Raw genomic sequence first — 10,594 nt, 5'->3', positions numbered from 1 at the left:
ATAAACATTTTACATAAAACATCATCAAATATCTTACATTAGATCACAAAAGATGATTGTAAAATCTAAGGTTCTCTTCTTGAACAAAAAGTTTGATAATAAAATTTATTCTTCTTCCATTTCACCATCCAACCAATCTCTTGTTTCTTTTTCTAGATAAACGCTTTTCTAAGCTTCAACGAGAAGGCTAGTTTGGATTTCAACTTCAAGGTTGGATTGAGAAGGGCCAACATCATTTGCTCTACATGGACTAATGCTTGGAAGTCCTCTAATAATTTAATCAAAATCATATTTGGAGTCAATAATCTTAAGGGCCTCAAAAGTATCGAAGGACTCAGCAAAAGCATGAAGGAATACATCAAATTTGGCCTTTATAAAAGGGTCCTAGAACTCAAAGCCGGAAGAAGAAATGTCAGTGTAAAAGCAAAAGGTTGCACCTACTTGTGATTGACTTGATAATCTTGCTTCTTGTTTAACTTCACAGACCTAAAAAAGAATAGAACATTCTCCCCCAAAATCAATTTCATTGCTCAAGGCAATAAGAGAAATAAGTGGGGAGAAAATGTTTAGTAATGAATGGTGGAAGGAGAAGAATATCCCCTTTACCTTTATTTTCATTGCATATCTATACCTATTTAGTGGGTTTGGTAGGCATTATAGTGTAATCATACAAGTTATTGACCTGAGACCTCGAGGTTTCAGGGGGGGTGTCATCTCCATATACTTCCAACACTTTTTCACACGGTGACTCATTCTTTTACTTTTTGCATATTAACACAAACACAACACTTGTCAATTAACCATTGAAAATTTGATACTTGTCCTTTTCAATTTTTTCCCCTCTTCAATAGCCTCCCAAGTTGAAAGAAAGAACCTTGGTTGTTTGGTAGAAGGCCCAGTGAACAAGTGTGATTCTTGTTTGATAAGCCAAGAGAATACCTAAGATCAATTCTAAGATATTCAAACGTGCTTAGAGAAACTCTCTCAATTGCCGGAAAATTCGATATCAATCAATTGACATCAAATTGTGTAACAAAAATAGTCTATCTAGATGCAAGGATTATTGTAATGAGAAAAGTATTTAAAGACAAAGTGACGTTCTTAGAATTTACAAGAGGAATTATTGTTTATGATTATGTTGGATTTAACTCAAGTTATTGTGTTATTTGAGAGATATTTGAACCATGGCTTGGAGAATAAAAGTTATGGTTTGGTGTTGTTATTGTATAAATTTGAGTTAATAAATTATTGGGTATTTGTTTGTGTGTTTATTCTCTTCCTCTTCTCACATATTTTTATATGTGTTAAATTAGCTTTCACTGTGCATGTTATTTTTGTGCCACCATTATTGCTTTAGTTTAAAATATGGACAGAGGTTTTCAACAATTAAGGGAAAAAGCAAATCATATACAGCAGTATAACTCATTATATCTTTCCACACTAATTTAAATTTTTTTAGACAATGATTTTATTCTTAATTTTATAGCATTTTTATAATTTTATTCATATGCCTTTAATTTGTATCTATTAATTTATCTTCTATCTTTAAGGAGAAACTTATATTTTTACAATAAAAGAGCATTATAAAAATGTAAAATATGTTGTTCATTAGATAATTTGATATAGTAATATCTAGTACTTGTAATTTTTAATGTGATTTAAACAAGTGAAAATAAATAAGAGCCTTCTAGTAAATAGGTATTACTAGACTTAATTAAAAAATTATTAGAATATTAGAGAATCTCTCTTAGGAAAGTGGACCTCAAAAGAACAAGGAAAAGAACAATTGAATTCTTGTCCAAGTCTTATAAAACAGAAATTTAGTTCTTGAAACATTGCAGGAGCCATTGTTCTGCTTTGGACATTTCATAACTTCTGAGCCAAACTTGTCCACACAATGGCTAAAAGTTTCTTGTATTTTTCGAGTTGTGATATTAAAAGATGCTGTAGAAAAAGTGTGAGGGCTCGAAAAACTATTATTTTTATATCCCTATTTTTGGCTAAATCAATTATTTATTTGGGTTTTTGCCACGAATAATATTTTCTAGCCTTATTAGACCTAAGTACATGGTATTATAGCTTCGATATATTTTTAAAGTGTCTCGTTTCAAAAATTATTTTTCTTAGAAGCTTGTTTAGTGAAAAAGTGAAAACGCGTTTGGAAAATTTTAATCGATTGAGAGTACAATAAGTTTGAAAAATTGGAGACTTGTACAATGGTCCTAAAATAGGTAATTTTATGTTTAAGTACTCAAGTGATAGCTAGTAGTACAATCGTTATAGGAATTTCTCGAAGGTTTCGCGTTATCGCGCTTAAATTGGTGTACGCATTTTCACACATGCGATTTTAATTGAGAGACTTTAGACCCTTATTTTGGAACAATTAAGAGTGAATAATATTTGTATGAATATAAGTGTACTAGAGGTTTAGTGCACTAGTGAAACGAACGCGAGAGGAATTGAGCACGAAACGCGCGCGCACTACACTATTCAAAGTTGACTTTTGTACACACAAGCTACCATTCATTAAGCTTCTCTAAGAAGCTTCAAAAAATCAGTTTCCCTCTCTCTCTTCCTCACCAAAAACTGCCAGCCACCACCCTTCTCTCTCAAGACTCCATTGCTCTTCATTTCTTCTTCACAAAACCTCACAAAAACTCACCCAATTCACACAAAAATTGGAGAACACTTAACTCTACACTAGAGGGTCATCTTAAGCTATAAAGGAAGGGAGCTTTCACGATTTTTCTTGGACAAAAGGGGGGCCAAAATTTCTGGTCTTTGCACACCAAGGAGGTACATAACGATCAACTCATAGAATCTTATCTTGGGGAAGTTATATTGCATGATTAAGCTCTAGTATGCCATTGGTTAGCTTGTTTATGGAGTAAAATGAAATGGGTAGGCTCTATGAACTCCCACCTTTGTTTTGAAGGCTGATCTCATCCTTGATGATGGATTTAATAGTAGTTTAGTGATCAAAATGGTAGATTAATGGTGTATTATTAGTATAAACTTCAAGGAGTGCATGGGGTAAAAAGTTTCGATTCTGCTCCTGCTTTGAACGTACCTATTTCTGCAGAATTTTGGGGATTTAATGGCTGGTATATGATGTTTATATATTGTATAGATGGTGCATAAAATTTCATTGAAAAATATTGAGGTTTGGTTGGTCAAATAGATTAATTTCGTGAAGCTAGTAAATCTGGAAAACTGTTCCCGTAATGCTCAGACAGCTCGCTTGTTTCGTCTATAACTCTGTACTCCGACGTTGAATTCGAGTGCCGTCAGTGGCATTTAAACTAGACATTCTCATCTTTCCAACGGTATAAAATACAATCCCAGATTCCATCCGAACAGCCCGTACCAACCATTTAAAGATGACTGTTTTGTTTCTCTGTTTTCCTGGAACGAAGTTCAGAAGCTGCAATTTGAGGCTTGAATTGAGCTAGTTGTGTGCTGAATTTCAGAATGATTTCTTCTGAGAAATTGAAGCTTTACGAATGTGTTTTCCAATGCCACCAACCATTCTCAATTCAGAGCTGAATTGAGTGATTTGTGACCAAAATACGAAACCTACCCTGTTCTTGAAAACCCTAAATTCTAGGCAGATTTGATACTTGACTTGGTGTTCCGAAAGCATTTTTCCATGAAATTTGATAGAGGGATACCCTTTATATAGGAGTATTATACTGCCAAATTTTGTACCAATCCAAGTCTATTTCGATACCTAACTAAAGTCCCAAAGTCGGAAACTCAAATCTGGAAATTTGTTCAACAGTTTCATATTTTCCCAAACTTTGAGCTACCGTCTCTCGGTGCTCGAAACTCTGATTCTTGATCCGCTTGTTCTGTTATAAACCTTATTTACAACTTTAACTGAGTTACAAATTTCAGAGGCTGGTTCGGAACGTGTGAATTTTTTCGGATTTCCAAAATTAGCGAAAAAATCAACCCCGACACAACCTTCAATGCCCGGAAATAGTAACTTTGAGCTCATTTTTGAGTATCTTCCATTTAGAATCATGGAAAAGTGCCTTCTAAGAACTTTTAGTACTTTCAAAGAGGTTTCTAAGGGCACCAATTTTCCAATTTTTTATAAGTAGAATGTGATATACGATTTTTCAAAGTATCGTATCAAACCTGAAGTTTTTCCAAATTCCAAGGGAAGGGAGTTTTCAAGTACTCCTTATTCCTTCAATATTTCTTGAACGTTTTATACTTGATTTCCCAAAATGAAAACACGATTACCCGTGTACTTTAAGAAACTCCATTTAAACCTTGATTTACGAGTAATTGAGGTTCGTTTTCATGAAATTTCCTTAGATTGTACTAGTGTACAATCTTCCGTGATAATTGGGATATATGAGTGATACTTCACTATTATTTGCTCAGGCGCACACGAGGACCCTCAAGAGGATCCCACGGTGAACGCTTAAATTTCGGTTGAGACTACTTACTACTTGGCGAGTGTCAAGTGCATGTTTACTTGAACTCCTGTGAACTTGATACATGCTTGTCTTGCTTAATCTACCTAGTTTTGATAAAATGGAGTCGAATGTGTACTTTATCGCACTCGTACTCATTTGAAATAAATGATTCATGCTTGGCCTGGCTTGTTAGACTTACATATCCTGAATTACATGCTTGGACCTGTCAAATACTTGTATACATGACTTGGTATGCTATGAGTGCATACGTCGTTGGAGTGAATCTCCTCGACATTTACATGTACATGGGGGACGCCCAAACTCATAGGCCGACCTTGGAACTCGAGCCGGTATGGGTTTGGTCGGAAATCTCGGTGAATCATGAGATTGACATGATAAGCTTGATCTATTGAGAGATCTTGCTTGACATACTCGTAGAGTATCGCCTTATAAATGTCGTGCGGGCCCGGAGCGGTTAACGGTGGACGGTGGACGGATGGGAAGTTAGTGGAGTTCTAAGGATTGAAAATACCGACCTGGTTGACGAAGTGTCATCGCGGGAAGGTATACGAATGTCATCGATACAGCAAGTGGAACTTAGCTCCTGAGAGCTACTATATCCTTGAATTGTTTCTGTTTACTTTCACTGGCTTTATTAATTACTTGTAATTATCTCTTGAACTGTTATTTGGGACTGTTATCTGGACTACGTGCTTGTATATGTGTTCTTGGTCTCGTGAGCGTTTTGTTCACCCTGTAAACTTGTTTTCCTTAACAGGATTGAACACGGAGATGTATTGGAGAAATCCTCCTGATATACTTTTGTTTAGGGTTTTTATTATATTTTGGCTATACCCTTGGTTTTGGGTTGTACTTTTGGAATTGAAATGTAACATTTGGGGCGTGCTGTATATTTGGGATTTAAAATGTACTTTGAACACCTGACGTACGGGTTGGATAATAGATGACTATTGTTAAGCTTGAACGCTTCCGCATTTACTGTATTTAAGTTATTTACTTGTGTTGTGTAGACTGGTAATAAGTTCGAATGGAATTGCTTGAGTCCTGACGAGAGCTGAGCAGGCGTCCCGCGGATACCCTTTGGTTCGCCTTAGGGAGAAGTGGGGGCGTCACAGTTGGTATCAGAGCGAGGTTAGCACTAGGTTAGAGATCTATATGGGAGACATATTAGATACTCTACCTTTAAGATTCGATAGAGGATGACTTAGTCATGCCTTAAGTGATACTTGGGGCGAGTTAGCAACTACGTTAGTCTTACCTCAAGTGACATTTGGAATGAACTAGTGATTAAGTTAGACATGCATTGCGGGATATCTGGACTAGGTAGTGATTAAGTTTCTAACCGAAAAGTGTGATTATTTTGCAGGGATGGAGAACGAAAATGGAGCTAAGCGGGTAATGGGAATGGCCATGCTAATGGCCATGTAGATCCCCTTAGGCCTGTTTACTACCGAGCTCTAGGGGGAGGAGCTCGTGTACGCTATTCACCTGCTACTAGGTATCCCCAGTGTCCATGTAGGTTGACATTCGCCTACCCGAATCATCTCGTGCTTGCTCTGGACGACGAGCGTCGTCAGCTGGTGGATCTTAACCGAGAGTTACAGGCAGAGGTGGACGAGCTGAGACAGATGATGGGCGCTCAGGGTGAGCGGATTGCCGAGCTTGAGGAGGTGATCGAGGGTGAGGTGGCCACATCCGCAGTTGTTCGTGAGGAACTCGAGAGAACTAGGGCTCGACTTACTAGTTTGAGAGGGGAGGTCCGTGGTCGGGCTTCCAGGATTTTGACTCATGCTACTAGGCTAGTGGATGAGGCGATGGAGGCAGTCCATAGCTCTGAGGAGGAGGTTCCTCCTGATAGTCCTACTATGGACTAGGTCTAAATTGATTGACCTTTCTTTTGACCCTTTTGACTAGTACAACTAGAATTAGCAGGGGTATACTAAGTGCTGAGGCCATTGTATCTTGCATGACTGTGTGGCATACTTTTGAATCATTTGCTTTTACTTTAGTCCTCTATGACTAAAAGTACTCTTGTGGCACCTGTGTGCTATATTTTTGTGACTACCCCATGACTTGCTAATTGTATGAATTTGATATGCTAATGAATGTAAATTATTGTTATTTTCAATGTTTTCTTGATTGGTTTCTGCTCTCTAATTTGCATCGCATAATTTATTTATTTCTTGTACTAGGCACGCCCAGGTTATGGAAGGACTAAGAGGTGGTCGAGGTCGTGGGCGAGGGACTAGACAGGCCCAACCTCAAAGGGATGACCAGGGATCGGCAACTGGACCGACCCAAGGTCAGGAAAATATTGAGAGTAATCAAGTGGCTACTTCCATTAATAGGATGACTAATATCCTAGAGCGTTTAACTGATAGACAAGGCCCTGGACCGTTCAACCAACCTGGGGGTCAGGAAAGAGGAGAGGATGGAGCTTTGAAAAGGTTCCTAAAGTTCTACCCGCCTAAGTTTATTGTTGAACCCGACCCTAAAGTTGCGGAGAATTGGTTAGAGAGGATGACCAACATATTTGCCGCTCTAGATTACACTGAGGATAGGCGAGTGAACTTCGCTGCTTTCAAATTTGAGGGAGTAGCCCGTGTTTGATGGGATCTGATAAAAGGAAAATGGGAGAGAACTTAAACCCCTTGGACTTGGGAGAATTTCACAAGGGAATTTAATGAAAAGTGTCTTCCGCCCTTAATCTAAGAGAAGAGGGAGGATGAATTTATCAAGTTGAAACAGGGAACTCTTAGTGTAGTTGAGTATAAAGAAAAATTTACTAAGTTTTCAAAGTATGCTCCCGAATTGGTGACCAGTGAGCGAAAAAGGATTAGACGGTTTGTTCAGGGACTTAATGTGGAGATACAAGAGGGTTTGGCTGCAACCCAAATCTCTACGTTCACTAAGGCACTAGAGAAAACTCAAAGGGTAGAAAATGCAAGGATGCAAGTGTGGGACTTCCACAATAGAAAAAGAAAATGCAAGGATGCAAGTGTCTAGCCATACCTCTGGACAAGCTAGTAAAAGTGCACAGCCTTCCAAAATGGGAAGAGGAGCGGGAGGACCGAGGACTGCCGGAGCTTCGAGAGGAGCTTTATCTAGAGGAGGTCGTAGTGGACTGACACAGGCAAGGAGAGCGCCTTCTAGTGGTTCACCGGTGACCCCTCAAGTTACGTGTGGGTACTGCGGAAAACCCAACTATTCTGAAAATGACTATTGGAGGAAGTCTGGGAAGTGCTTGGCCTGCGGTAGTACCGAGTACCAGCTCGCGAACTGTCCAAACAAAATGAAAACGGGAGGTGATACCCAGAGATCGAAAAAGTCAGCCTCTAAGCAAACCAGTGCCGGAGGGAGCCGACCGAAAGTATCGGCCAGGGTTTATGCACTGGATTATCAACAAGTTCCTGAGGCAACTGAGGTGGTAGAAGGTGCAATCCCAATCTTTCACCGTTTAGCTAGGGTTTTAATTGATCCAGGTGCTACACATTCTTTTGTAAACCCTAACTTCATGAGTGGGATAGACTTGAAGCCAATTAAGTTACCATATGATCTAGAGGTTAAAACGCCTATTGGGGATCAAAGTCTAATTGCTAACTTGGTGTATAGAGATTGTGAAGTCTGGATTGGGGAACGAAAATTATTGGCTAATTTGATAGGTTTGACGATTAAGGGATATGATGTAATCTTGGGGATGGATTGGTTAGCCCGTTATAATGCTCAGTTAAACTGTAGGACGAAGATTGTAGAGTTGCGTTTTCCAAGAGAAGCAACCCTGAAACTGGATGTAAGGGATAAATTAGCTTCGTCTGCACTTATCTCAGGGATTCGGGCTAGAAAGTTGTTAAGTAAAGGAGTTCAAGGATATGTGGTTTTCCTTATCAACACCCCTAGTGATAAGGTGAATTTGGAAGACATGCCTTTAGTGAAAAATTTTTTCGATGTTTTTCCTAAAGAATTGGAGTCCCTATCCCGGAACGGGAAATAGCCTTTAAGATCGATGTAACTCCGGGAGTAGCCCCTATTTCTAAGACGCCATATCGAATGGCTCCAACCGAATTGAAGGAATTGAAATTGCAACTACAAGATTTGTTAGAACGGGATTTTATACGGGAAAGTGATTCGCCGTAGGGAGCCCCAGTTTTGTTTGTTAAGAAGAAGGACGGGAGTCTGAAACTGTGTATAGACTACCGAGGCTTGAATGATGTTACAATTAAGAATAAATACCCGTTGCCCCATATTGATGAGTTATTTGACCAATTGCAAAGGGCGGTAGTATTCTCGAAGTTGGATTTGAGACAGGGCTACTATCAATTGAGGATTTTGGAGAAAGATATACCCAACACTGCTTTTAACTCGAGGTATGGGCATTTTGAATTTGCCGTGATGCCATTTGGGGTTAACAAATGCACATGCCGCTTTCATGGATTTAATGCATAGAGTTTTTACGCCTTATTTAGATCAATTTGTGATAGTGTTCATTGATGATATTTTGGTGTATTCTAAGAAGTGAAAGAGCATGAAAAACACCTGAGGATTGTTTTACAAACTTTGAGGGAACACCAATTATATGCTAAGTTTAGCAAGTGTGAATTATGGTTAAAAGAAGTGACTTTCTTAGGGCATGTAATCTCTAAGGATGGGATTAAAGTGGATCCAACTAAGGTTGAAGCTGTTTCAAAGTGGAAAAGACAGGAAAATCCAACGGAAGTTCGAAGTTTTATAGGATTGGCAGGGTATTACCGGAGATTCATCCAGAATTTTTTGAAAATTGCTGGACCCATGACTGAATTGACCAAGAAAAATGGAAAGTTTCTATGGAGTTCTAAGTGTAAAGAAAGTTTTCAGAAGTTAAAAAGACGATTGACAAGAGTACATGTGTTAACTCTACCAAGTGGACATGATAGTTTTGTGGTTTACATGGATGCTTCTAAGGAAGGATTGAGGTGTGTTCTAATGCAAAATGACAGAGTGATAGCATATGCCTCTAGGAAATTGAAACCGCATGAAGGGAATTACCCGACTCATGATTTGGAGTTAACAACTGTGGTCTTTGCTTTGAAAAAATGGAGACATTATCTGTACGGAGTGACATTTGATATTTTTACAAACCACAAAAGTCTTAAGTACTTATTTTCTCAAAAGAGGCTGAATTTGAGGCAACGTAGATGGATGGAATTTCTGAAGGACTATGATTGTACGATTAAATATCATCCCGGAAAAGCCAATGTAGTGGCCGATGCTTTGAGCCGTCAAGTGCAAGTAGCTGGATTGATGGTTAAGGAATTTCAGTTGTTGGAAGAAGTTGGTTATTGGAATTCTCGACTGGAACCGAGGAAGGTCATTTTGGGGAATATCGTAGTGAATCCCACTTTGTTGAAACGCATTAAGAAATCTCAAGAAAAGGACACTGAAGTGCAAAAGTGGGTGGAAAAGGTTAAAATGGGAGACAAGATGGATTTTAATTTGGGGTCAAATGGAATATTGAGATTTCGGAATCGGATAGTAGTGCCAAAAGATAAAGGACTTAAGAAGAAAATCTTAGAAGAGGCACACCGATCGAAATTTATGGTACATCCTGGAGGGAATAAAATGTACCAAGATTTGAAGAGTCTTTACTGGTGGGAGAATATGAAGAAGGAGATTGCCCAATTTTTCCAAACATGCTTAGTTTGCCAACAGGTTAAGGTCGAACATCAGAAACCGTCGGGACTTTTGCAACCCTTGGAGATACCTGAGTGGAAATGGGAAAATATTACCATAGATTTTGTATCGAGATTGCCAAGGACACAAAGAAGCCATGATGCTATTTGGGTGATAGTGGATAGATTAACCAAATCGGCCCATTTTCTACCGAATAATATGAAATACCTGTTAGAGAAGCTGATCAAATTGTATTTTGATGAGATCATTAGGTTGCATGGAATACCTGTAAGTATCGTGTCCGACAGGGATCCGAGATTTGTTTCGAGGTTCTGGCAAAAGATGCAAGAGGTATTGGGGACTAAGTTGAACTTTAGTACCACTTATCATTCCCAGACTGATGGACAGTCTGAGAGGACAATTCAAACTCTTGAGGACATGTTAAGGACTTGTGTTCTGAATTTTGAAGAGAGTTGGAGTAAGTTTTTGACTTTAGT

This window comes from Coffea arabica, chromosome 3e (genome assembly GCF_036785885.1).
Source record: "Coffea arabica cultivar ET-39 chromosome 3e, Coffea Arabica ET-39 HiFi, whole genome shotgun sequence".
Taxonomy (NCBI): Eukaryota; Viridiplantae; Streptophyta; class Magnoliopsida; order Gentianales; family Rubiaceae; genus Coffea; species Coffea arabica.
Note: the sequence above shows the minus strand (reverse complement) of the source record.